General features: G+C 45.1%; 6 non-coding genes across 6 annotated transcripts; all 6 read right to left on the reverse strand.

Moving 5' to 3' along the window:
- Positions 1–3,060: 3,060 nt before the first annotated feature.
- Positions 3,061–3,134, reverse strand: trnat-agu (transfer RNA threonine (anticodon AGU)). Its single transcript has one exon. It is a non-coding gene; the product is annotated as a tRNA-Thr (tRNA).
- A 1,796-nt stretch (positions 3,135–4,930) lies between these two features.
- Positions 4,931–5,002, reverse strand: trnam-cau (transfer RNA methionine (anticodon CAU)). Its single transcript has one exon. It is a non-coding gene; the product is annotated as a tRNA-Met (tRNA).
- A 2,078-nt stretch (positions 5,003–7,080) lies between these two features.
- On the reverse strand, positions 7,081–7,162 carry trnas-cga (transfer RNA serine (anticodon CGA)). The gene has a single exon. It is a non-coding gene; the product is annotated as a tRNA-Ser (tRNA).
- Positions 7,163–12,020: 4,858 nt separating this feature from the next.
- Positions 12,021–12,102, reverse strand: trnas-aga (transfer RNA serine (anticodon AGA)). The gene has a single exon. It is a non-coding gene; the product is annotated as a tRNA-Ser (tRNA).
- A 328-nt stretch (positions 12,103–12,430) lies between these two features.
- trnag-ucc (transfer RNA glycine (anticodon UCC)) lies at positions 12,431–12,502 on the reverse strand. The gene has a single exon. It is a non-coding gene; the product is annotated as a tRNA-Gly (tRNA).
- Positions 12,503–13,784: 1,282 nt separating this feature from the next.
- Positions 13,785–13,866, reverse strand: trnas-gcu (transfer RNA serine (anticodon GCU)). The gene has a single exon. It is a non-coding gene; the product is annotated as a tRNA-Ser (tRNA).
- Positions 13,867–25,036: the final 11,170 nt, after the last annotated feature.

The following is a 25,036-nucleotide window of genomic DNA, read 5'->3' on the forward strand; positions in this document are numbered from 1 at the left end:
CCGCTCCGGGGAAGTACTGGACGACGAAGGGTATCTGGGCCGAATGGCCTCCTTCCGCACTGTGGGGATCCTCTGCCTCCTACACATCCTGTCTTCAATCTTCAATGCCTGTCCCTGAATCCTTCTGCCAGCAGCTAATGCAGCAACTTCCCCCTGTGTACCTTGGTTCAATATGTTATTTATTTTACACGTCTCTTACATCACCACTCAATCCCGTTAGCTGTAAAGAGTTAAAATCCGAATTATCCAGTCAAACCTTTGAGCTAAAATCCATCATCGACCGATCCAAAGCAGTAAATCTCATCTTCACCCTCGTCAGGACTCTCCCACACTTTCTAAAGTGTGATTACTGGGTCTGGGTACAATCCTAAAACAGCCGCAGTTAATCAGAGCTTCATAAAGATTGAGCAGAACTTCCCAGTTTTTATACTCAGTATCTCCAGTTATGAAGCCAAACATCCAATCCGGCTTCCTGACGACTCTCTTAAAATTGTCTCTCTCCTTCAAAGGTCTCTCTGAACCTCAGCTCCCTCTGAGCCTGCACACTGTTTAGAACTGAACCATTCCGTTTTTATTCCCTTTCCCCATCTCTCCTGTCCAAATGCAGCACTGTTCCTGAGTGTGGGATTAATAATATGTCTCTACTACAATATCAGTGAGAGCTGAGACTGCAGCTTCTGTTTCTCCGGGAGAATCTTTCTAGATAAAGCCGGAATTTACAAGGATTTCTGTAACTGATATATTATCTGATAAATTATCACCGCCCTCACTCACTCTATCGGTGTCTATCCCTCCACCCCCACTCAGTAACTGTATAGGAAGGGGGAATATTGTTGGATAATGACTGACTGCAGACAATCTGTATCTTCCTTTGATCAAATAGAGAGGGAGAGCCATTCTCACAGTCTCTTTGTGAGTATGGATTAATCTTTTATATGCCCGCACAAAAACTGTAATCTTCTTGCTTTTGTCAATTCCTAAGAAGTACTTGTACCTCTGAGGCCCTGGTGGGCGGTTGAAGGGTGGGGTGAGGTTTGAAGGCGATGCCGCAGGGTGCTGAGTGTGAGACCAGCCGATTTTAAAGCATGTGTGTAGGAAAGTGAAGAGTGAACTTGTCCGTTTGAAGATCACAGAAAAGCTGTGTCTGGAGCTGGGCCCGAGAGACAAGTTTTGGGTTGTCAGTAAATGAACTCCTGTAATGAAGACACAAAATCAGAAAGAGGAAATGCTGGAAATATTCAGCAGCTCCGAAAGCAGCTGTGGAGAGATATTCCTGTGGCCAGGATGTAACTCTCCAATTGGATCCTTCACATTGCTCAGATCTGACACTCTCAACACCTCCCTGTAAGGAACAGGAAGGGCGGGAATTGGGTCTTTGTTGATTTGAGCAAACAGAGCAATGCAGCAATGAGAAGCTCCTCACCCCCCGGCGGCTTGGGGAAGGGTGGGACTCAGATACAGGCCTCTGGCTGGGGTTCAAAATGGAATAAAAAACGTATCGAGTTTGAAATGTAAATGCCACAAAAATGGAATTCAATTCGATTTGTGCACAGACTTTGAACTTTGGCGGATGTAGTCAGGATAACCGATCTGTTTGAGGTGCTGTGTTCAGGTCGCAGTCTTCTTTCGGGGCCTGGGCTCAAATCCCACTTCAGAAACTGTTTTTTTTTTTCCCTTCGCGAGGAACCATCCAAACCCAGGAAATCTCTCAGCACAAGGGCAGCAGATGCAGAGGAACAATGACCACCTGGAAGTTCCACTCCGAGACACACATCATCCGGACTTGGAAACATATCACCGTTCTCATGGCTGGCTCACAATCCCGGAACTCCCTCCCTAACAGCAGTCTATGTGTACATACACCACATGGACTGCAGTGTCTCCAGAATGAATTCATCGCCAATTACTCAAAGAAAATTAATTTGGACAATAATTGCTTCCCGGGCCAGTGACACACATACCCCGTATGAATAAAGTATTTTCTTTTTTAAATCACTTCGTGCGACAGAAGGAACACAGCTGCCTTCAGAGCAGAAAACTGTGTGTGTGAATCACATCTCTAATTTTACACCAAATGTGTGTCTGAAAACAGTAAGTGGACCCAGCTCACGTTAAACCGTTCAATATTTAGTCGGATAGTTCACAGGTACGTTCCAATTCTGGCAGTATCTCCTTTTTCACAAATTCCACCAGATCGGGAACGTATTTCCAGTATTCCGCTGAACCTACCTTGTGCAAAGGCAGGCTCTGTGGCTTAGTTGGTTAAAGCGCCTGCCTAGTATGTAAGTAGATCCTGAGTTCAAAATCCCAGCGGTGCCTGTGTTATTTTCCAATAACGTTTGCAGTTATGCCAATCACTAAATCCATTTTTGCCTTTCCCTTCAAAGTGGATCATCTCCAACGATTGAAACATTTCGAGACTCCCCACATATATCTCGACTATTTGTTGAGATGATCCAGGTACTTTTATCATCTTGCAGTAAAAATATCATCTGAACATACTCAATGTTCTCCCAACACAGATTTCCATTATTTTCTCAGGGTATTCCGAACACTGTGAAATGGCCTGAGAAACACACAATCCCGACGGTGCTGAAGGAGACCATTCTGGCCATCGAGGCTGTACTGACCCTCCGACAGAGGATTGCACATAGGATCTATCCCCGCAGTGCCACACACCCACTCCGCTAATCTACTGATAGAAATACCTTGGGGACGAAGGGACAATCTAACATGGCCAAATCCATTCAACCTGCTCATCTTTGGAATGTGGGAGGAAATCGGAATCACCTTGTTTCCTGAGATCATTTGTCTGGGTGAATTCAACTTGAACAGAACGACAGAAATTTGGCACCATCCTGGACAGAGCATCCCGCTCCATTCGCTTCCCATGTATAAAAACTCACTCCCTCCACTACCGACACACAATGTGCACCATCTACACGATGCACTGCCGCAACTCAGTAAAGCTCCTTTGCCAGCACCTTCCAAACCCACGCCCATTGGGACCCAGAAGGACAAGCGCAGCAGAAAGATCAGGATAACATTGAAAAAGAGGCAAGGCTCCGCTGGGATTTGAACCCAGGATCTCCTGCTTACTCGGCAGGCGCTTTAACCAACTAAGCCACAGAGCCTGTTGCTGTTGTGGGTGGCTTCAGCGGAATGCTGGAAATACGTTCCAGATCTGGTGGTATTTGTGAAAAAGGAGATACTGCCAGGTTGCAGGACACTGGTATTTATTTATTGATTGTAGTTATTTATAAGTTGTTGTTGCGTGTCTGCGTTCCTTAATCTTATTTGTCTTCCAAAAGAAATGAAATATCTAATTGAAAAAGATGTTACAATTTCTCAGCCGACCAGCGAACGTTGTGTCAAACTTTAAGAAAGGTTTGTGATTTATTCTCGAGTCAGTGGTTTCCCTGGGAGCCGGGTTAACAGAAACAGCATGGAGAGATGGCACAGCAGGAAATGTCGGTGCCGAAGGTGAATCACATCAATGAAGCAGCAACTGGTTTGTTACTAACCTGATCCATAATCCGATTGTGGTGGGACTCAAACTCACCACCTTTAAGTGACTGAATTACCATCATTTGGAAGACCAACGCGACACAGAGACACAGGCTGAAACTTTACTTTACTTGTCCTTAGATGGATTTTTGACAATGTGGAAACTATTGATAAATTCAATAATCTCAGAGTTAAAAGGTTAAGAAGGACTTCATTGATCGCAAGTCATGTTGGGACATCTGATGTCTGTTAAAACAGTTGTGGAAATACAGACCTGTTCCTCCTCTATAAAGGAAATCTGTCCCTCACAGAATGATGCTCCCTTATCTCTCTTCCTCACTCCCCTGTACAGCTTGAAGTCTCATCTCGCAGGCCTGATAGTTGGGAGATACATTCTACTCTATCTGTCACGGGGCTGATCAGAACCTGTTCCCTGTTCCAGTTAAACACCTGCACAGAGCACAACGCAAAGCTGGAAGCTGGAAATCTGACAAACAAAAAAACAAATAATGCTGGAAATGCTCAGCAGGTGAGGCAACATCTCATTAACGGAGATTTGTGTAAAACCAGCTCCTGAAGCACAGAACAGCTGCACAGTTTAAAGTTTCCTTTCATCCACAGTGGATGCTCCATTCGATGATTTTGAACAATTGAAATTGAGAATGTGCATTGTTATTCTAGTCGCCACAGCCTGGAAATCACTTCAGACATTGATGTCACCCTTGGATTTTAAATTTGTAAATCCATTCTCTATCTTTTTAAAGCTACTGTTGAAACTGTATCCAACACACGCTCAGTTCTTTGTGAAAGACAAGGAGAATTGAAGATATATTTGTATAATTTTCCTTTGACTAAATTTGTACAGAAGCAGAAAGGCGGGAATCGCACTCAGCTCTTCATGAAACTCACCCGCTAAACATTGAAAGGTGGCAGTGTTTATTCAAGGGATGATTCTTGAACATAGAACACAGAACAGTACAGGCCCTTCGGCCCTCAATGTTGTGCCGAGTTATGTTCAAACCCAAGATCAACCTACCCCACTCCCTATCATTCTGGAGTGCTCCATGTGCCTATCCAATAACCGCTTGAAAGTTCCTAAAGTGTCCGACTCCACTATCACAGCAGCAGTGTATTCCACACCCCAACCACTCTCTGAGTGAAGAATCTACCTCGGACATCCCTCCTATATCTCCCACCATGAACCTTATAGTTGTGCTCCAAGCCAAAACGTAGACTTGTGTATCTTTGCAACATTTACAGCTTGTGTCTGTCTGTGAGTAAATGACATTTCAGCGATCTGTTACTCATTCAAATGTTAACTAGTAACGAGAAGAGGAAGAAAGTTACTGCACCCTGGATGGAAATGTCAAATCATCTTGAAGGAGCCGTCGTGGAATTCTTTTTGCAGTTGCTAAAAGCGAAATAGCAGAGAATGGTTTCGATCCATCGACCTCTGGGTTATGGGCCCAGCACGCTTCCGCTGCGCCACTCTGCTACGTAAAGTCGAATTATGCATTTATTATTAATGGAGAATCGAAAATTTGGAACAGTATGCAATCTGGGCAATACAACTGAGCAAGTTGTATGGGAAACACTATGGGGACTGCACAGGATAATCCTACCGTGGGCAGGGCACTAAGTGAAGATGCGACATTGACTAAGTTGTCAGACGGAGCAGGGAATCGTTTCAGAAGATGCCAAGGAAAGTTGGAGTGCCAAATGTTTTATGATCACTGTACAAGTAGACGGTGAAATGCAGACTTCAGGTTGGATATTCATGAGTTCTGAGATGGGTGAAGAGACTGTGGCATCTCAGCGTAGTCAAGGTGCAATGGGGATTAGGAAGGGTAAAGGTGTACGCTTTATTTTATATCGTCTTCCTTGATCTTCGGACCAAAATGTCTCACTTCACACTTCCTTACGTTAATTAAGTTGTATCTGTCACGTGCCTGTCCATTCCACCCGCCTGTCTACATCTTCTTGAAGATTATCAATATCCTTCTTATTAAAGTTCAGAATATTTTCAAGTTTTGCACCTTTGGCAAAGTTTGAGATTGAAACCTGTCCACCCAGATATAGGTCAGTAGCCTCCTCCAGCATCTACGGACCTCCCTATCTCTGTAAAGCCTTCCACTCACTACAACCCTACTTATCTCTATAATTACCTCCAGCTCCTACACCCCTCCCTCTCCCTGTAACCTCCTCCAGCAATTACAACTATTTTCCCTCTCCTACCACCACCAGCCACTACAACCCTCCCTATCTCTGTAACCTTCTGCACTCACTAAAATGCTCTGGGATATCTGCTCACAGGGGGTGGGAGTAGGACGAGTCCATTCAGTCCCTCGAGCCTGCTCTGTTATTCGGGAAGGTGAAGGGGGCTTTGTTTCCAATCTCCACCTTCACCCCTTTACCCCGTCACCCTTAATAACCACTGTTAACAAGAAGATATCGATCCCGGGTTAACAATTCACTGATTCCCTTTTGGGTGAGGGCAAGATTCGAAAACTTGGAGTGGCCTCAAGTGTTACTCAGCTTCTCTCCTGGGAGTTAAACTCTGTCCCTCTTTCTCTCTACCCATCCTCCCCCGAAACCAGGTCTCAGGGTTCACCCAGCCTCCACCAGCAGAAATGATTCGGCTCTCTTTACCCCCACCATCACATCCTGAAAAATGTAATTAAACCCCAGAGAAAAAGGCCCTCATTTTTCTAATCACTCCTCGTAACTTCACTCCCAGCTCCAGACTTCAGTCTAGTGAACTTTACATTATGTCAATCACCCCAATGCCAATTTGTATGTGGCTCGGGTAATAATCCAGAGATTGTAACCCCTGAGGGCCTGTTCTTTAATATATTTCCTCGTTGCTGATGAACCCCAAACAGGTCCTTTTACACGGTCTTCCACCGTTACTCAAAAAGGACTCTAAATAATCATGAGAAATCAGTGAACATTTCATGTTTAGAATCGATTTCACAGCGATAAGGTTGTTTATCACAATATGGATCACAACAACTGGATCCCGTCCCCACTCCTACTTCAAAGCAACAAGAATGTTAACGCGGTTCTAAACAGGAATTTTTCCTGCTTCCTTATGATTACAAATAAATCTCGTTTCCCAAAACGATTATCCCTCCCTATTTTCCCACCTGAAATCTCCTTTCTCAAGCTGTTATAACCAGGAATGTCTTACGCCCAGTAATGAGCAGCTTTTGCAATGTGTTTGAATGAACACCATTTCATACCATCTGAACAGCATTTTGAAGTTCTCATTCATTCACTGTATTCTCGTGAAATATGATCTTTATGTTCTGTGAGTAATTACATAAGAATCTTCCTCTGATATGAGACCTCCTTTTGTCCTTGTTCCCCTGATGCTGCTTTATTTCTCTTTCTTCTCTCGTCATGATCTTTCTCATGGAATTTCCAGCACACTCGGCCCAGTTCGCCAGCTGAGTACATCCCGGCCCACAGCACAAATCCACTTCTTGAAAAGAGAAGCACCGAAAGTTACATTTTATTTTAGCAGCTGCTCCTCTAGACAAATTGTGACTTTTAAACATTTTATACCAGATTCGCTGCGAGCAGGGTTCGAACCTGCGTGGGGAAACCCCATTGGATTTCGAGTCCAACGCCTTAACCACTCGGCCATCGCAGCTACTTATTTACCCCTACTCAGTAACATTTCTACTAACTTTATCAGACATAGCAATGATGCAGAGAGCAGTGTGCGAGCTGAATGTGTTCATCTTTTATTTTGTATCTTTCTCTCTGAATGAGAACTCATTTATTAGTTCAGAGACTTGTTTCTATGTTTCGAAAAAATGTTCATTAAAAGCAAATAGATTCCGAATTTTAGGGGAAAAATATAAAACATTTATTTTCATTTCATTACCATCAAATGTTGCGTTTGAACTTTATGTCCATATGTTTCGAGACACAAGAGGATAAGTTCCTAAATAAATTCCCATTGCGACGCCGGGAATTGAACCCGTGCCAAATGCTTGAAAGGCAGTTCTGCCCACCGCGATATCACCAACACTCGCTTGGCTTAAAGAGTCGTTATTTTCATTAGTTATAATTACGGAACTAACCGAGTTGCTGATTTCATCAGACACGAGATGTGTCCATAACGCAGTTTGTAAACTGAACTTGGCTTGTCTGGACAGGTTCAGCTTCCTCTTTACCACTGTTTCTGACTGAGAATTCATTGATTAGTTTTGAGAACTTTTAGAAAAAATATGAACAAAGTTTCCACGGACAGCAATTTTAAACTAGATTTTCCGTCAGACACACATGGATGATGAGAATATTGATGTGAATTTTATTTGAACAGACCCCCTCCCCTCCCCTCCAGTTCTCAGACAGACACTGACTGGTTCGAAGTTTGTTTTACTTTTTATAGAAAATAAATCCCTGTCTCACGACCTGCTTTTCTCCTGTTCTCAGACACATTCACTTTCTACAAGGGGGCACTAACTGGTTTGAAGAATCAGAGTCAGACTGCAGTCACCGCATTCTCTCTCCATCCCATTCTCTCAATGCCACCTTACACCATATCCGACAGAGTGATTTGGAAAAGTTGAGTGAATCACCATAAGACCATAAGACGCAGGATCAGAATTATCCCACTCGGTCCATTGAGTCTGCTCCGCCATTCAATCATGCTGATAGTTTTCTCATCCCCATTCTCCTTTTCTCACTAACCCTGATCTCTTTATTAATCAAAAACTGATCTGTCTCTGTCTTAATGACACTCAGTGACCTGGCCTCCACAGCCTTCAGTGGCAAACAGTTCCACAGATGAACAACTCTCTGGCTGAAAAAATTCCTCCTCATCCCTGTTTGAAAGTATCGTCCCTTTAGCCTGAGGTTGTGCCCTGTCTGGTTCTGGTATCTCCTACTAGTGGAAACATCCTCTCCGTGTCTACTCTATCCACGCCTCGCAGTGTCCTGTACGTTTCAATAAGATACCCCACTCCAACCCACCCCCCTCCCCATGCTTCTAAACTCCAACTAGTGCAGACACAGAGTCCTTAACCGTTCCTCATACGACATTCTCGTGAACCTCCTCTGCATCCTTTTCAATGCCAGCAGATCCTTCCTTAGATATGTGGCCAAAAACTTCAAACAAACTGCAGGTGGGGTCTGACCAGACCCTTATCCAGCCTCAGAAGTACATCCCCGCTCTTGTATTCGAGCCCTCTCGACATGAATGCTAACATTGCATTTGCCTTCCTAACTGCCGACTGAATCTGCTCGTTAACCTTAAGAGAATCTTGAACAAGGACTCCCAAGTTCCTTTATGTTTTTGATTGGCTCAGCATGTTGGTTTTGGAGAATTTAGAGATTCTGAGAACAAATACTTTGTATATTGACCCTAAAGAAACACAATGATATTTGCAATCACTATAATAATTGGAGGGCGGTTGGGGGGAAGGTGGGGGGGCGCGGGGGATGCGGTGGTGGACAGACATGATTGGGTCTTGCCACGGAATCTGACCAACAGCACCTGGATGCAGCATCTGTGGCTCACTGTCCAATTGCCACAGAATCTGGTTAACAGGTGTGATCCTACATCACATATACTTCAGCATTTCAAAAAGGCAGCTCACCACAACCTTCCCAAGGGTAATTAGGGATGGGTAATAAATGCTGACCCAGACAGAGACACCCACATTCCATGAATGAATTGAAAGACAATCTGCGGCGAGCGGCCCTCAGAGTGTTTAACAGTTACTGAGGTGAAAAACTCTAACTAACCCGATGGAATCCGGAGCAAAGGCCGGGAGAAGGACAATTTCCGTCCTCGGACCTTCCATTTGGTGAAAGTTTTGTCCTGTGAATGTGTAGATGTGAATATTGTGGAAGAGAGAGTGTATGAAAGGAGCGGGCGGGTCAGACTAATCCAACTGTGTTTGTGTGTCTGTTCTGATCATGAGATCTCCGAGTCTCTCTTGTATAAAATGAAACGATTTTTCAATCAAAGAACACACCCAATTCCCCTGCTGAGCCCCAAAGTTAGATTTCAAGATAACGGTTTCTTTAAATACAAGATTTCAGTCGGAAAGTCTGTCAGCGATCGCGTGCCTCCACATCTTACCTCAAATCCTCAATATCTGTCCCTGAATCCAGCCACGAGCAATTAAGGCAAAACGAAATATAAAACAATGAAGCATATTTTTATTAAATAGGGCGGCAAAGCGGCACAGTGGTTAGCACTGGTGCCCGTGTTTGATTCGGGCCTTGGGTGTGTGGAGTTTGCCCGTTCTCCTTGTGCCTACATGTGTTTCCTCTGGGTGCTCCAGTTTCCTCCCACATTCCAATCGCATGCTGGTTAGGTGCATTGGCCATGTTAAATTGTCCCTCAGTGTCCCAGGATGTATAGGTTCTGGGGATTAGCCAGGTAAAATTGTACCAAACATGTTCTTTCAGAAAGTTATTGCAGACTCGATGGGCCAAATGGCTTCCTTTTCCAATGCAGAGATTCTATGCATAAACATCGCCTCCACTTATGAAGCCAAGGATCCAATCCGCTTTCCGAACGACATGTTGAAAATGTCATCTCACTCTCAAAGATCTCTCTGAACCTTAGGCCCCTCTGAGCTTACACACTGTTTAGAACTGGACCTTTTTTTTCTTGCCTCTCCCCATCTCTTCTGTCAAAATGCAGCATTGTTTCTGAGTGTGGGATTAATAACGTGTCTCTGCTACAATATGAGTCGGAGTCCTGTGAATATGTCAAAATTCACGGATGACACTAAGATGGGTGGAAGAGCAAAGTGTGCAGAGGATGCTGAAAGTCTGCAAAGAGATATAGATAATCTAAGTGAGTGGGCAAGGGTCTGGCAGATTGAGTACGATGTTGGTAAATCTGATATCATCCATTTTGGTAGGAATAACAGCAAAATGGACTATTATTTAAATAGGAAAACATTGCAGCATGCTGCTCTTCAAAGGGACCTGGGTATCCTTGTGCAGGAATCTCAAGGAGTTGGTTTGCAGGTGCTGTGGGGTAACGTGTACTTGAGAAAGGATATACTTGCACTGGAGGGAGTGCAGAGGAGACTCACTAGGTTGATTCCATAGATGAGAGTGTTGGCATAAAGGAGAAACTGAATAGACTGGAGGTATACTCATTGGAGTTCAGAAGAATGAGGGGAAATCTTATCGAACCATATAAAATTATGAAGGGAATAGATAAGATAGAAGCAGGGAAGTTGTTTCCATTGGCGGGTGAAACTAGAACTGGGCGGGTGGGGGCGGCGGAGGACGGGGGAGGTGGTGCAGGGTAGCCTCAAAATAAGGGGAAGCGGATTTAGGACTGAGCTGAGGAGGAACTTTTTGACACAAAGGGTTGTGAATCTGAGGAATTCTGTATCCAGTGAAGCAGTTGAGGCTACCTCACTAAATGTTTTTGTGGCAAGAATAGATAAATTTTTGAACAAAAACGGAATTAAGGGTGAGCGGGTGGGTAAATGGAACTGAGACCACAAAAAGATCAGCCATGATGGTTTTGAAGGGGGAGCCTATTCCTGCTCCTAGTTCTTATGTTCGTATGAGAGCTGAGACTGCAGCTTCTGTTTCTCCAAGAGAATCTCTCTGGATAAAGCCGGAATTTACAAGGATTTCTGTCACTGAGGCATTATCTGGCGGTCTGTGTCTCACTGCTCCAACTCACTCTATCCCTCCATCCCCTCTCATCAACTCTATATGAAGGTGGGATCTTGTTGTTTAGTGACTGAGTGCACACAATCTGTATCTACATCTGATCAAATAGAATTCAGCTTGTGAACAATATCACCATTTGAACCAGCTCTGGGTTAACCCAGGCACGGCTCTGATTGGCTGCAGCCCCCTGAATCTGGGGAACAGACACTGTGAGCATCGCCGGCCTCAGAGGCTTTCACAGTTACTGAGCTGGGAAACTCCAACTAATCCCCGAGAATCCACAGCACAGAGCGAGAGGAGAGGAAAACCTGTCCTGGGAGCTGTCAATCTGAGACACAGTTTGACCTGTCAATGTGCAGATGTGAAGCTGCTCCTTCCATTCCCAATCTGCTATAACCAGGAGTTCCTAACGCCCAATAATGACCAGCTTGCAGCAATGTGTTTGAATGAACACGATGTCATATCATCCAAGCAGCATTTTGAAATTCTCATTCAGTGTATTCTGATGAAATTTATTTCTTATGTTCTGTGTTTCATTCCATAAGAATCTTCCTCTGAAATGAGACCTTGTTTTGTCCTTGCGCTCCTGATGCTGTTGTTTTTCAATCTGCTCACATTCTGATTTCCCTCATGGAACCAGAGAAAGGGAACAGCACTGAATCATTCGGCTTATCTTGTCCATGCCAGCCCGAGGGCACCCAGGTGTCCTCTTCAAGCTCACCTTCCTGCACTCGGCCCGGAGCCATGGAGCTGAAAGCATGATGGTGATCCACATACTTGGCACCAAAATACCAGAAGGAGTCCCGGCTCTGGGGCTGCCGGAAGCAAACACTTTCAATGATAATCGCTGCGAGCAGGACTCGAACCTGCGCGGGGAAACCCCATTGGATTTCTAATCCAACGCCTTAACCACTCGGCCATCGCAGCTTCACGGGTGGTCGAGCTAATATAATCACCTCAGTAGCGTTCATACTAACTTCATCAGGCACCGTTATTGTACAAAGCTCAGTGTGTGAGCTGAAATTTGTTCCTTTACTTTTGTATCTTTGTCTCTGACGGAGAACTCACTTACTGGGTCAGAGACTTGTTTTTGTATCTCAGTAATTTTTCATTACAAACAAATTAGTTCCGAATAAAAAGAAAAAGACAAATCGCTATTGTATTTCATTATCGTAAACTGTTGCGCTCGCCCTGGTTTTGTCCAGTCGGTTGAAAACACAGGAGGAAGTGGATAAAGTTGTAAATAAATTATCAATGCGATGGTCGGGAATCGAACCCGGGTTAATTGCTTGGAAGGCAGCTATGCTCACCACTATACCACCATCGCTCACAACACTACAGCTACCGTTATTTTAAGAACAAAGAACAGAAACAGCCCCGGAAACAGGCCCTTCGGCCCAACGAGCCCGCGCCGCCATTTTAATACTACCAGTTCCCCCTCCACCCATGACCCCTATCTATTGTTTTTATGGCCATCCACATTGAGGGAAACTAATTTAGGGACAATTTATTCCTGCCAATCAGGCTAACAGCACATCTTTGGGGTGTGGGAGGAAACCGGAGCACCCGGAGAAAACCCACGCAAGCACGGGGAGAATGCGCAGACTCCCACAGACACCGGCCCAAATCCATGTGTCTGCACAGCAATCAGTGATAGTCACTGAGCTGTCGTCTTGCCCAGTATCTGGTCCAGTTTAGGCACACACTAACGACATGAAGCACTAGGCCAATCCCGAACAACCAAGAGCAGCCCCAGTACGACCCATCGCGTGTATGCCCCTCGTTGGACACGAGGCGGACCGACTTAAAACTGTGAATGAAAAGAGAAAAAACATTATTATCATCCCATATCCTTTTCCATTACCAGGGTCGTCCCAATGCTAATGAACCTTATTTAAAACAATTTCCTATATCCTCCCATCTCCAACCCACTCATGTGCCTGTCTCAGTTACTCTGAAACAACTCCAGCGCGCCTGCCTCTGTTTTTTGTTCACTCCGTTTAAAGTCCAAGAGGCCGCGATCAGGTTCTAAATAAATTATCAGTGCAATAGCCGGGAATCGAGCCGGAGTCAACAGTTTAGAAGGCAGGTAAACTCACCACAACACCACCATCGCCCGCTCTGAGTAAGTAATCGTTATTTGCATTAGTTTTAATTACGGAACTTCCGTCGGTCCTGCACCGACAACAATCCCACCCAGCCTGTATCCTCATAACCCCACATATTTACCGTGCTAATCCCCCTGACACTGAGGGACTATTTAGCATGGCCAATCCCGCTAATACGGCGCTAATTTTCATGGCTGAGCTGCCGATTCTGGAAAGACAAAATCTGCCATTCGGGCCGCAAATGAAGCTGGAGTCTGCTTTGGATCTTCTGAAACCACATGTTTACCTGGTGGCAAACTCCTGTCCAAAACTGGGGTCCTGACTTGAATCGATCGTCAGCTCCAGTTTCTCATGGGATGAGAAATATGGGAATGTGGAATTGTTCTGGAACATTCACCCCTCAAGCCCGTGTGTCCAAACTTCATCTTGGTTCCGTGAAACTCAAAACACTGAGCGAATCATCAGTTCCCCGGCAATAAGGAGACAGAACAAATACACCACCGACGAGGATGGGATTCGAACCCACGCGTGCAGAGCACAATGGATTAGCAGTCCATCGCCTTAACCACTCGGCCACCTCATCATGCAGCCGCTGCTCCCTAGACCACCTCTTGTGTTTTAACATCCGTAACAAAGAACACATTTCTCCCGCAGGATAACGTTGCCTTTCTGCTTTCTCTTGATTCGTTGTTACTTTTCCATTTGATGTAAATCCAGAGAAAGTAAAGAGAGAGACAGTTCACCTCTCTGCTCCCGGGTTGGTTTTGAATTCTCCGAACATGACCCTGATGTAAAACAGAGCAAGTGCTGTGAGTTTGTGGAGCAACAGGAGAGAGTCTGACCTCCCAGTAGAGGGCTGTGTGTCCGAATCATGGAGCTTTTCTGTGTCGCTGTTTGGATTTTGGTTGTTTGCGATTGTTCCTGAAATGACAAATTCCAAATCTGGGATAGAAATGAAATTTAGGGATGACCCGATTCGCATGCTTAGTTATTTTTAATAAACTTCCTTATTTGAACAATGTGTGAGGAATATGATTTGTCCATTGTCGGTAAAGTTCGAGCAAGGTTCACAGTCCCAGTTGTTTCTGGGAGCCATCAATGGGGAGAGCTGACTGGCTATCATTTAACCAGAGGATTCACACCTCAGGAGAGGAGCAAGACTGAGAAGGCGGAGACTTCATGATCAATCTCAACTGAACCGGGAATTGATCCCGCGCTGTTGGCTGAATAAACTGTCCAACCAATGGAGACAAATGCTCTGGGCTACTCATTAATGAAAACTAAGACCATCACTGTTTCTATTTGATGGAGTGAGTCGGTGATAGCAAAGGATGGCTTCGATCCATCGCGCTCTGGGTTATGGGCCCAGCACGCTTCCGCTGCGCCACTCTGCTCCCAAAGTCAATCCCTCCCTGCTTATTACTGCTGCCCGCGAGCCAGGAATCTATTCACCGTCTCTTTTTGTTACAAACAAAACCCTGGGAAGCTCACCCTGGCTGGATAATAACACTTAACATCACCCCGAATGTAACAGACAGAGAAAAACACGCAGAAAAGCAGTAAAAAACTATTAGGAAACACTCACAATGAGAGGCAGAAAATATTCGAGCAAACCGGCAAGACACTGAGATGGAGAAACTGATTAAGTATGAAAAGGGACTTTCTGTTACACAAAGATAGGCCCTGTTTTGAAATGTATGTTGTGTTGTGTAACTGTGCTCTCTGCTGTGTAACTGTTCTCTCTGTTTGGAACTGTGACTCTCCCGTTGACAGATCTTCACTGTGGTTCTGACAAATTTTTCCCTGTTGTGTAAATGTGTTCCCGGTTTGTAAATATCATCCGTCTCGAGCAGAAGTTTTTTTTTTCTTTTGTGTGAAATGTTCTCTGTTGTTCTGTGAAGATGTTTTCTGTGGAAAAGAATCAACGGAAATTTCAAGGCCGCCATTTCTGAGGCTTGCTTTCAATTCCAGCATTGTTAAGGCAGAATGGCCTCCTCCTGTTTCTGTTTTCTATCCATGGGCCTATGTGTTAAATCAGTGAATTTGAATTTCACCAGCTGCCGTGGTGGGATTTACTCCGTGTCCCCAAAGATTAGCGCGGGCCTCTGGATTACCAGCCCAGTGACATCACCTTTCATCCCTGTAAACAAAAACAGTTCTTTCAGCTCATCATTAAACCTCTTCCTGAGGAGATTAGAATTCCTGCCACAGAATTTCAATTAGCCGATTGATGCAAAGCATTTTGTCCTCGTTTGGAACATTGACAATTTATCCAGATCAAACATACATTGTGGAACAGTTCTGACCGAAAAAAATGAGATAAGTGAGAATTAAATGAACAAAGTTACAAGGAAAGTAATTCTGAGAAAGCTGTTTGGAAGAAATAGTGGATTTCAGTTAACGGGCGAGGGAATTGGACTTTTAATTCCAAATGTCTTTATTGATGTCAAATTTCGCCATCTGCCATGGTGGTGGTGGTGGTGTGTGTGTGTGTGTGTGTGTGTGTGTGAGAGAGAGAGAGAGAGAGAGAGAGAGAGACTCTCACATGATCAATCTGTTTGACTGATCATGAATTAGTCCTTTATGTTCCCTCATAAACACTGTGATCCCTTGTCTTTGTGAATTCCTCAGATACACTTGTACCACTGAGACTCTGGTGTGGGGGTGGAGGGTGGGGTGAGGTTTGAAGGCAATGCCGCAGGGTGCTCAGTGTGAAAACAGACGGTTTTAAAGCAGGGAAGTGAAAAGTGAACTTGTCTGTGTGAAGATCACAGAAAAGCTCTGTCTGGTGCTGCGTCCAAGAGATAAGTTTTGGGTTGTCGGTAAATGAACCCCTGCAATGAAAGCACAAAATCAGAGAGAGAAAATGCTGGAAATATTCAGCAGCTCCGAAAGCAGCTGTGGAGAAATATCCCTATCGCCAGGATGTAACCCTTCAATTGCAGTGTTCACATTGCTCAGATCTCTCAATCTTAGCACCTTCGGGTAAGGAACAGGTAGAGCGGGAATTGGGTTTGCGTTGACTTGAGCAAACAGAGCAATGCACAAACACTGTAAGCAGGAGATCCCAGTTTCAAATCCCAGCGAGAACTTTGAGGCCTTTCAAGTGATCAGTGCAATTGTACAAGTCACAATATCCCATCCTTGCTAATCAGTATTGACTTTCCCTTTACAGTGTATAATTTATAAAGATTAAACATATTTCGAGACTCCCCACAAATATCTCTACTATTTATTTACACGATCCGGGTATTTTCACCATTTGCAGAAAAAACAAAATCTGCAATAAATCTAATGTTGTAAATGCAAAAATACAGCTTTCCATTTTTTTCCTCAGGGAATTTCTAACACAGTCGAATGGCCTTAGAGTCACACAATCCCAACAGTGCTGAAGGAAACCATTCTGCCCATCGAGTTTGTACCGACTCTCCAACAGAGAATCGCACACTGGGCCTATCCCCGCGGCGCCACACATCCACCCCGGTAATCTCCCTATACAAACGCCTTGGGGAACCAAGGGGCAATCCAGCATGGCCAATCCACCCAACTTGCTCATCTTTGAACTGTGGGAGTAAACCAGATCACTTGGTTTCCTGTGTTAATTTGCCTGGATCAATATAGATTGAACAGAACTGCAGAAGGTTAGCACCATCCAGGACAAAGCATCCCACTTCATTCGCTTCCCACACATAAAAAATCACTCCCTCCACTCCCGCACACAATGATAGCAGTGTGCACCATCTACACGATGCAGCAACTCAGCAAGGCTCCTTTTCCAGCAGCTTCCAAACCCATGACTACGACAGCCTGGAAGGACAAGCGCAGCAGACACATCAGAATACATTGCCCTACATTGCAGGGCACGGATATTTATTTTTTGATTTATAAATTGCTGTTGTTGTGTGTGTGTTCTTAAACCTTTTTTTTATCTTCCAAAAGGAGTGAAATCTCGAATTGAAAATGATGTTACTATTTCTAACCCAAACACTCAATGTTGTATTAAACCGGGGTTTGTGATTTATTCTCGAGTCAGTGGTTTCCCTGGGAGCCGGGTTAACAGAAACAGCATGGAGAGATGGCAAAGCAGGAAATGTCGGTGCCGAAGCTGAATCACATCAATGAAGCAGCAAACTGTTTGCTACGAATCTGATCAAAAATCCGACTCTGGTGGGACTCGAACCCACAACCTTTGAATGGCTAATTTGCCATTATTTAGAAGGCGAACGCGCTTTCCATTGCGCCACAGAGCCACGTGCCGGGGGTTCTTACTTTACTTGTCCATATATGGATTTTTGACAATGTAGAAACTATCGGTAAGTTCAACAATCTCATAGTTTAAACGTCAAGAACTTGTAAGAAGAACTTCATTGATTGCAACTCGTGTTGGAACATCTTATTTCTGTTGAGAGAGCTGTGGAAATACACACCTTTATACAGGAAATGTGTCCATCACAGACTGATCCTCCCTCTCTCTCTTCCTCATTCTCCTGAATCGCTTGGAGTCAAATCTCAAAGGCTTGATATGCCGGGAGACACATTCTACTCCATCTGTCACAGGGCTGATCAGAACCTGTTCCCTGTAAAACATTTGCACAGAACACAACACAAAGCTGGAAGCTGCAAACCTGAAACACAAACAGAAAATGCTGGAAATGCTCAGCAGGTGAGGCAACATTTTTGAAGAATGGAGATTTGTGTAAAACCAGCTCCTGAAGCACAGCACAGCTGCACAGTTTAAAGTTTCCTTTCATTCACAATGGATGCTCCATTCTATGATTTTGAATAATTCAAATTGATAATCTGCATTGTTATTCTAGTCGCCACCGATTCAGTGAATTGAACCGATATTAAACCGATTCAGTGCCTATTGTACACATCTTTGGAAACTGAAGGAACATTTAACATGGCCAATCCATCTAACCTTCACATCTTTGAACCATGGAAACAAACCAGAGCAACTAGAGGAATCTCTGGGGGAGAATGTGCAAAATCAGCACAGTCAGCAATGGCCAGGACCAAACCCGGGTCTCTGGGGTGATGAGGCGGGAGAGTGGGATTAGATAGCGTGCAGCTTCAATAATGCAGTGCAAACCTGATGGGCCGAATGGACTGTTACTGCATTGTAACGATTCTGTGGTTTGGGAATCGAAAGCATGATCCCATTGAATGAAGCAGCAGGCTTGAGGGGCCATGTCGTTCACTTCTGATCCGATTTATTGTGCTGCTGTGTCCAGGAAGCTGCTAATTGATTTCTCGTCATTAAATCAGAGTTCACTCCAAATACCCTTAATGCATCAACCCTGTGCTCAGTGACAAACACTGACTCGTGGTTAAGCAATGCCTCAGTTTTAATATTCTTATCCATGTTTCCAAATCCCTCCATGTCCTCAGCTCTTCCTGCCTTTCGTCATCTCCAGCCTAACAATTCTCTGAGATATCTGAGCTCCTCTGACTCTGCCTTCGTGAGCATCTCTGATTTGGTTCACTCCAGCAGTGATTATAGTTTTTCAGCTCTCTGGGTCTCAGCTCTGGAATTCCCTCTCTAATCTCCCCTGATTCCAGCTTACTTTCCCCTCGGTCATTTTTGTCGCCTGTCCGCTTAATTTAATTCCTAATTCCCATCCCGCGGGTTTCACATTTTGCATTCTGTGACTTTCGGCAGTCCTTTCTCCGCTTTAACTGCCATCAACGAATTATAATTGTACAACTATAATTATCTGTGCGGTTCCACTTTAAGGATTCTGTACGTCTCCAGCGCTTTGATTTCTCATTGGTTTCAGCTCAGGATCGAATTGAATGACGCAATGACGCTGGGCTGGGAGTGACGTTGCGTGAGTCGCGCAGTCGCGGCGCATTACGAATGGTCACTGCGTTCCGATTGGCTAAAGAAGATGTCAATCACATAGAGGGCGTGTGTAGCAACGCGGTCTGCGATTGGTTACAATTGGCAGCTTCATTTTCAACGGTCTCGCACTTCAGACTATGGAGCTCTTGGATTGGATCAAGTAGCTGTCACTCAACCAGAGGAGAGCGGCCATTGGATAACGGTGATGCGGCGATTCCCGATTGGTTTCCCAGCTGCCGGTCACAGGCCGTGGGCGGGGATTTCCCCTGGGCCAATCAGACACCGCGCGGAGCGGCAGCGAATGTCCCGCCAGTGGCTTCAGTCCCCGGGCCCGGATCCTGAGCCCGCGGCGGGGCTCCGGATGGGGGAAGGGTTTTGGGAGCGGGAATCCCGTCCCGCCCGGCTGGAAATGGGGCGGCCCGGTGGCACAGTGGTTCTCACCGCTGCCTCACAGCGCCAGGGAGCCGGGTTCGATTCCCGGTTTGGGTCACTGACTGTGGGGAGTTTGCACGGTCTCCCCGTGGGTTTCCTCCGGGATCCTCCCACAGCCCAAAGATGTGCGGGTTGGGTGGATTGGCCGGGCTAAATTGCCCCTTGTCGTTTCCAGGGGCACCAACCAGGGTAAATGCATGGGATTATGGAGATAGGACTTGGGTGGGATTGTGGTTGGTGCAGACTCGATGGGCCGAATGATCGCCTTCTGCCCTGTGGATTCTATAAATCCGCAGCTTAGTCTTTCCAATGGCAGCTTCCTGTGTAAACATGTATTGCTGCAGTTCCCCAGTCTTCATGCTGCAAACCTGGTGGAATCAGACCAAATCAGCACAGAAACTGGGATCTTCCTGTGCTTTGGGTGGGGGCTCAGTGTCACACAGGGTTTTACAGCACCTCACTTTGCAGAGGCTGTGGTTAGATGCTGTGATCTTCCTGTCTTTTGGGGGTGGGCCTTGGTTACTCTAAGTGGATCTCCCTTATTGTTTGGTTCTAATTACAGCCTCTCTCTCTCTTACAGTCAGTCTGGGTGTTCCTGACTGAGCAGAATGGCCTGATCTCACCACACACATTGAGATGGAGGAGCTGCTGCTCGAGATGAAGATGATTGAGAATTCCAGCCTTCTCTACACTCATTTACTGAGGCCCAGCCCTTTATTCATCATCAGTTTTTCCCGGATGTCAGGTACATTAACATCTTCATCTGCTGTGCACACTGACCTGACAGTGGGAAGGTATTGGAGCAGGATGGTGCAGTCAACCATGTCAAAGGCGTGGACATTCAGCTGGGTAAGACTGCACTCACCTGGTTCCATTCTTATCTTTCTGATCATATACAGAATATCACCTGCAATGGTTTCTCTTCCCACTCCTGATCTGTTCCCACCCAAATCGCCCTGGGATCAATCTTTGGCTCCCTCCTATTTTTCATCTACACCTTACCCCTCAGTGACATTATCTGAAAGCACAGTGTTAGTTTTCACATGTATGCTGATAACACCCAGCTCAACCCCACCTCTCACAACCAATCCCCTGTCATTAAATTATTAAACTCCTTCTCCAACTTCTAACACTGGTTCAGCAGAGAATTCCCCCAATTAAATATTCAGAAGACCAGTGTTCCCACCACAAATTCTGTTCCCAGTCACTGACTCCATCTCTCCCACTGGTTACTGTCCAAGGTTGAAACAAACCCTCATTCTTGGCACCTCATCAGACTCGGAAATGAGTTTCTGACCACATATCTGTTCCTTCACCAAGATCACCGATTTCCAGCTGTGTAACATCACACATTGTTTGTAATACCTCAACTCACCCGTACCTGAAACCCTCATCCATACTTTTGTTATCTCTAGACTTGACAATTCAAACACACTCCTGCCCAGCAGATTTCCTTCCCTAAAGGGCATTAGTAAACCAGATAGGGTTTTATCACAAGCAACAAATAGATTTTTCATTGCAGATTCATATTGAATTCACATTTCATCATCTGCCCTGTTGGGTTTTGAACCCAGGTTCCTAGAGCATTACCAGAGTCTCTGGGTTACGAGCCCATGACACCACTGCCTCCCCTAATCAATGACATCACACATTTTGGCCTCAACTTCTTTCTGCATTCGCGATTTCCACAGATTCACCACTCTCTGGTGAAGAAATTTCTCCTCACCTCAGTCCTAAACATTCATCCCTTATCCTTACACAAAGGATATCAGTAACATTCTTCCTGAATCTCCCCTTTCCAGTCCTGTTAGAATTTTATAACTTCCTATGAGCCCCCTCTCAATCTTCTAAACTCCAGTGAACATAATCCTAACTGACTTCATCTTTCCTCATACGACACACAGGCCATCCCAGGAATTAACCTGGTGAACCTTCACTGCACTCCCCCTGCAGCAAGGACATCCTTCCTCAGATAAGGACACCAATACTACACACAATACTCCAGGTGTGGCCTCATCATTGCCCTATACAACAGCAGTAAAACATCCCTATTCCTAGACAGAAATCCTCTCGCTCCCAAGGCCAACATACCATTTGCCACGTTTTTGTCTGCTGTATCTCCGCACTTACTTTCAGGGACTGAACAAAGAACAGTACAGCCCAGGAACAGACCCTCTTCCCACCCAGTCTGTGCCGACGCAGATGCCTCTTGTAATGACTTCAATCAGGCCATTGAGGTTGGCGATTGGAGCATGAACTCCCTGATTAAGGATCCAATTGATGGGCCAATCAGGGAGTCTTTGCCTTGTACTTAATCGGGAGTGCCCGTTCCTCTGACACCCCCGGAGATAAACTGTTAGCGCTCTGTGTACTGCTGTTAGAGGTGTAAATAAAGGGGATTTGGTGAAGGAACTTCTCCCTCTGCAGACTTATTACACCTTTCTAATCTAATATTTTATTGCCTCGATGTGGTCCATATCCCTGTGTTCCTGCTGATTCATGGATCTATCCAGATGCCTCTTAAACGTTGTTACAGAATCTGCTTCCACTATTTCCTCCGGCAGTACGTTCCAGGCATTCCCCACTCTCTGTCTGAAAAACTTACCCCTTACATCTCTTTTAAACTTTCCTTCTCTCACTCTCACCTTTGTCCTGAGTATTTGATCCTTTGACCCTCGGGAAAAGACTGTGACAATCCACTCTATCCAAGCCTGTCATAATCTTGTAAACCTCTCTCAGGTCCCCCCTGCTCCTCCGATGCTCCAAAGAAAACAATCCAAGTTTGTTCAACCTTTCTTTCTCGTCCATATCCTCCAAACCAGGCAACATCCTGGAAAATCTCTTCTGCACCCTTTCCAATGCATCAACATCCTTCTGGAAGTGTGGCACCCGGAATTATACACAACACTCCAAATGCAGCCTAACCAAAGTCTTATACAGCTTCAACATGATTTTACTGACTGATGCACAAGAACATCTAGATCTTGCTGAGTATCCAGCTCTCTTAATTTACACCCATTCAAATAATAATCTGCCTTCCTATTTTTGCGACTGAAGTGGATAATGAAGTGATCACTGCATATTTATCCACATTATACTGCATCTGCCATGCAGATCCCACACACTCAGCCTGTCCAAATCAGACTGAAGGATCTCTGCATCCCCCTCACAGCTCACCCTCCCACCCAATATTGTATCATCTACATATTTGGAGATTAAACATTTAGTTCCCGTGTCCAAACTATTAATATATAATATGAACAGTTGGGGTCCTAGCACAGATCCCTGTGGCACCCCACTAATCACTGCCTTCCAATTGGAAAAAGACCCATTTATGTCATCTCTTTCTTTCCTGTCTGCTAACCAGCTTTCTATCCATCTCAAGATGCTACACACAATCCCATGTACTTTAACTTTACACAGTAGAAGGGCAGCACACTGGTTATCACTGCTGTATCACAGCACCAGGGACCTGGGTTCGATTCCCGACTTGGGTCACTGTCTGTGTGGAGTCTGCACATTCCCCCCATGTCTGCATGGGTTTTCTCTCCGATTTCCTCCCACAGTCTGAAAAGATGTGCTGCTTTGGTGCACTGGCCGTACTAAATTCTCCCTCAGTCTACCTGGACACGCGGCAGAGTGTGGCTACTGGGGGATTTTCACAATAACTTCATTGCAGTGTTAATGTAAACCTACTTGTGACACTAATAATCAAACTTTAACCTTTAAAGCATTATGTGAGATCTTGTCAAAAGCCTTCTGAAATTCTGAAAAAACATATCCACAGGTTCTCCCTGGTCAACTCTAGTAGTTATATCCTCAAAGAATTCCAATAGTTTTCTCAAGCATGATTTCCCTTTTGTAAATCCATGCTGACTTTATCTGATTATAACACTGCTTTCCAAATACTTGATAATGGACTCCAGCAACTGCCCTACGACTGACATTCGGCTCACTGCTCATTGGTTCCCTCTTTCCTGTCTACCTCTGTTTTTAGACACAGGGTTTAGATTAGTTACCTCTCTCTCCTGAAGGTGCTGACTCTGGCTGGGTTCAGTTCCACACTCACTGGTTCCTCTCTCTCTCCCCTGAAGGTGCTGGCTCTGGCTGGGTTCAGTTCCACACTCACTGGTTCCTCTCTCTCTCTCCTGAAGGTGCTGACTCTGGCTGGGTTCAGTTCCACACTCACTGGTTCCTCTCTCTCTCTCCTGAAGGTGCTGACTCTGGCTGGGTTCAGTTCCACACTCACTGGTTCCTCTCTCTCTCCTGAAGGTGCTGACTCTGGCTGGGTTCAGTTCAGACACTGGAAATCAGAAATGAAACAGAAAAGAAAGCTCAGCAGATTGTTTCTCTCTGCAAACAGATGCTGCACAGAGTTAGTGTTTCAGGTCTGTGACCTTTCATCAGAACCTGAAAACATAGAAACTCGGAAGAGGAGGAGGCCACTAAGCCCATCGTGCTTGTTCCATCATTCAGTGTGATCATGGCTGATCCTCTATCTCAATTCCATATTCTCAGTTTTTCCCAATACCCCTTATACCAATCTTACCCAATGTAACTATCTAAATGCTTTTGAAAAGACAATATTGTAACTGCCTCTACTGCTACCTCAGACAGCTTGTTCCAAACACTCACCTCCTCTGGACCCTTTTGTGTTTCTCTCCTCTCACCTTAAACCTACACCCTCCACTTTCAGACTCCCTGAAATTGGGAAAAGATATTGACTATCTATCTCATCTATGGCCCTCATTCTTTTATAGACCTCTATAAGATTACCCCTAAGCCTCCTACACTCCAGGGAAAAAATCCCAGTCGATTCAGTTTCTCCTTATAACTTAAACCATCAAGTCCCAGTAGTATCCGAGTAAATCTTTTCTGAACTCTTTCTAGTTTAATAGTATTCTGTCTATAATCGGGTGACCAGAACTGCACACAGTATTCCTAGTGGGGCCTTAACATGACTTCAACAAGATGTCCCAACTCCTATGTGAGGATAAATGGGCCAATACATTCCATTGCTATTCCTCCAGTTGTTAATGAAGTGAAAAAGTTGGTGTTTAATGAAATCTGCTGGAATGTAACAACACTGCAAAATCCTCAATTCTTGTTGTTTCAGCTCAACCAGCCCCTAGAAGCTTGGAAGATGGAAGTTCCTGATTGGTCTGAAGTTGGAGATGAAGAGGAGCCAATTCCCAACAACTTGCTGACAGACATCAACAGTCATCAGCTTTAGAGCGAGGAAATCCTCGAACAGGGCATTCCGAGTAACCAAGACCCTGGAACATCCCCGCTGCTGGAGAACAGAGAAGGTGTGAGGCAAGGCAGGATGTTCAAATGGTGCAAGATGGGACTGAATCATTGGTGGAGTCTCCTACTCTGGTTCTGACTCCTTCTGACATTGATGGACGGTTTGAAGTGGAGGAGATTAGTCAGGATGGAAGTGGTGACGAGATTCACAGTCACTCCCTCAGCTTAG

This window comes from Carcharhinus amblyrhynchos, unplaced genomic scaffold (assembly GCF_965287045.1).
Source record: "Carcharhinus amblyrhynchos unplaced genomic scaffold, sCarAmb.v2.hapA scaffold_42, whole genome shotgun sequence".
NCBI lineage: Eukaryota > Metazoa > Chordata > Chondrichthyes > Carcharhiniformes > Carcharhinidae > Carcharhinus > Carcharhinus amblyrhynchos.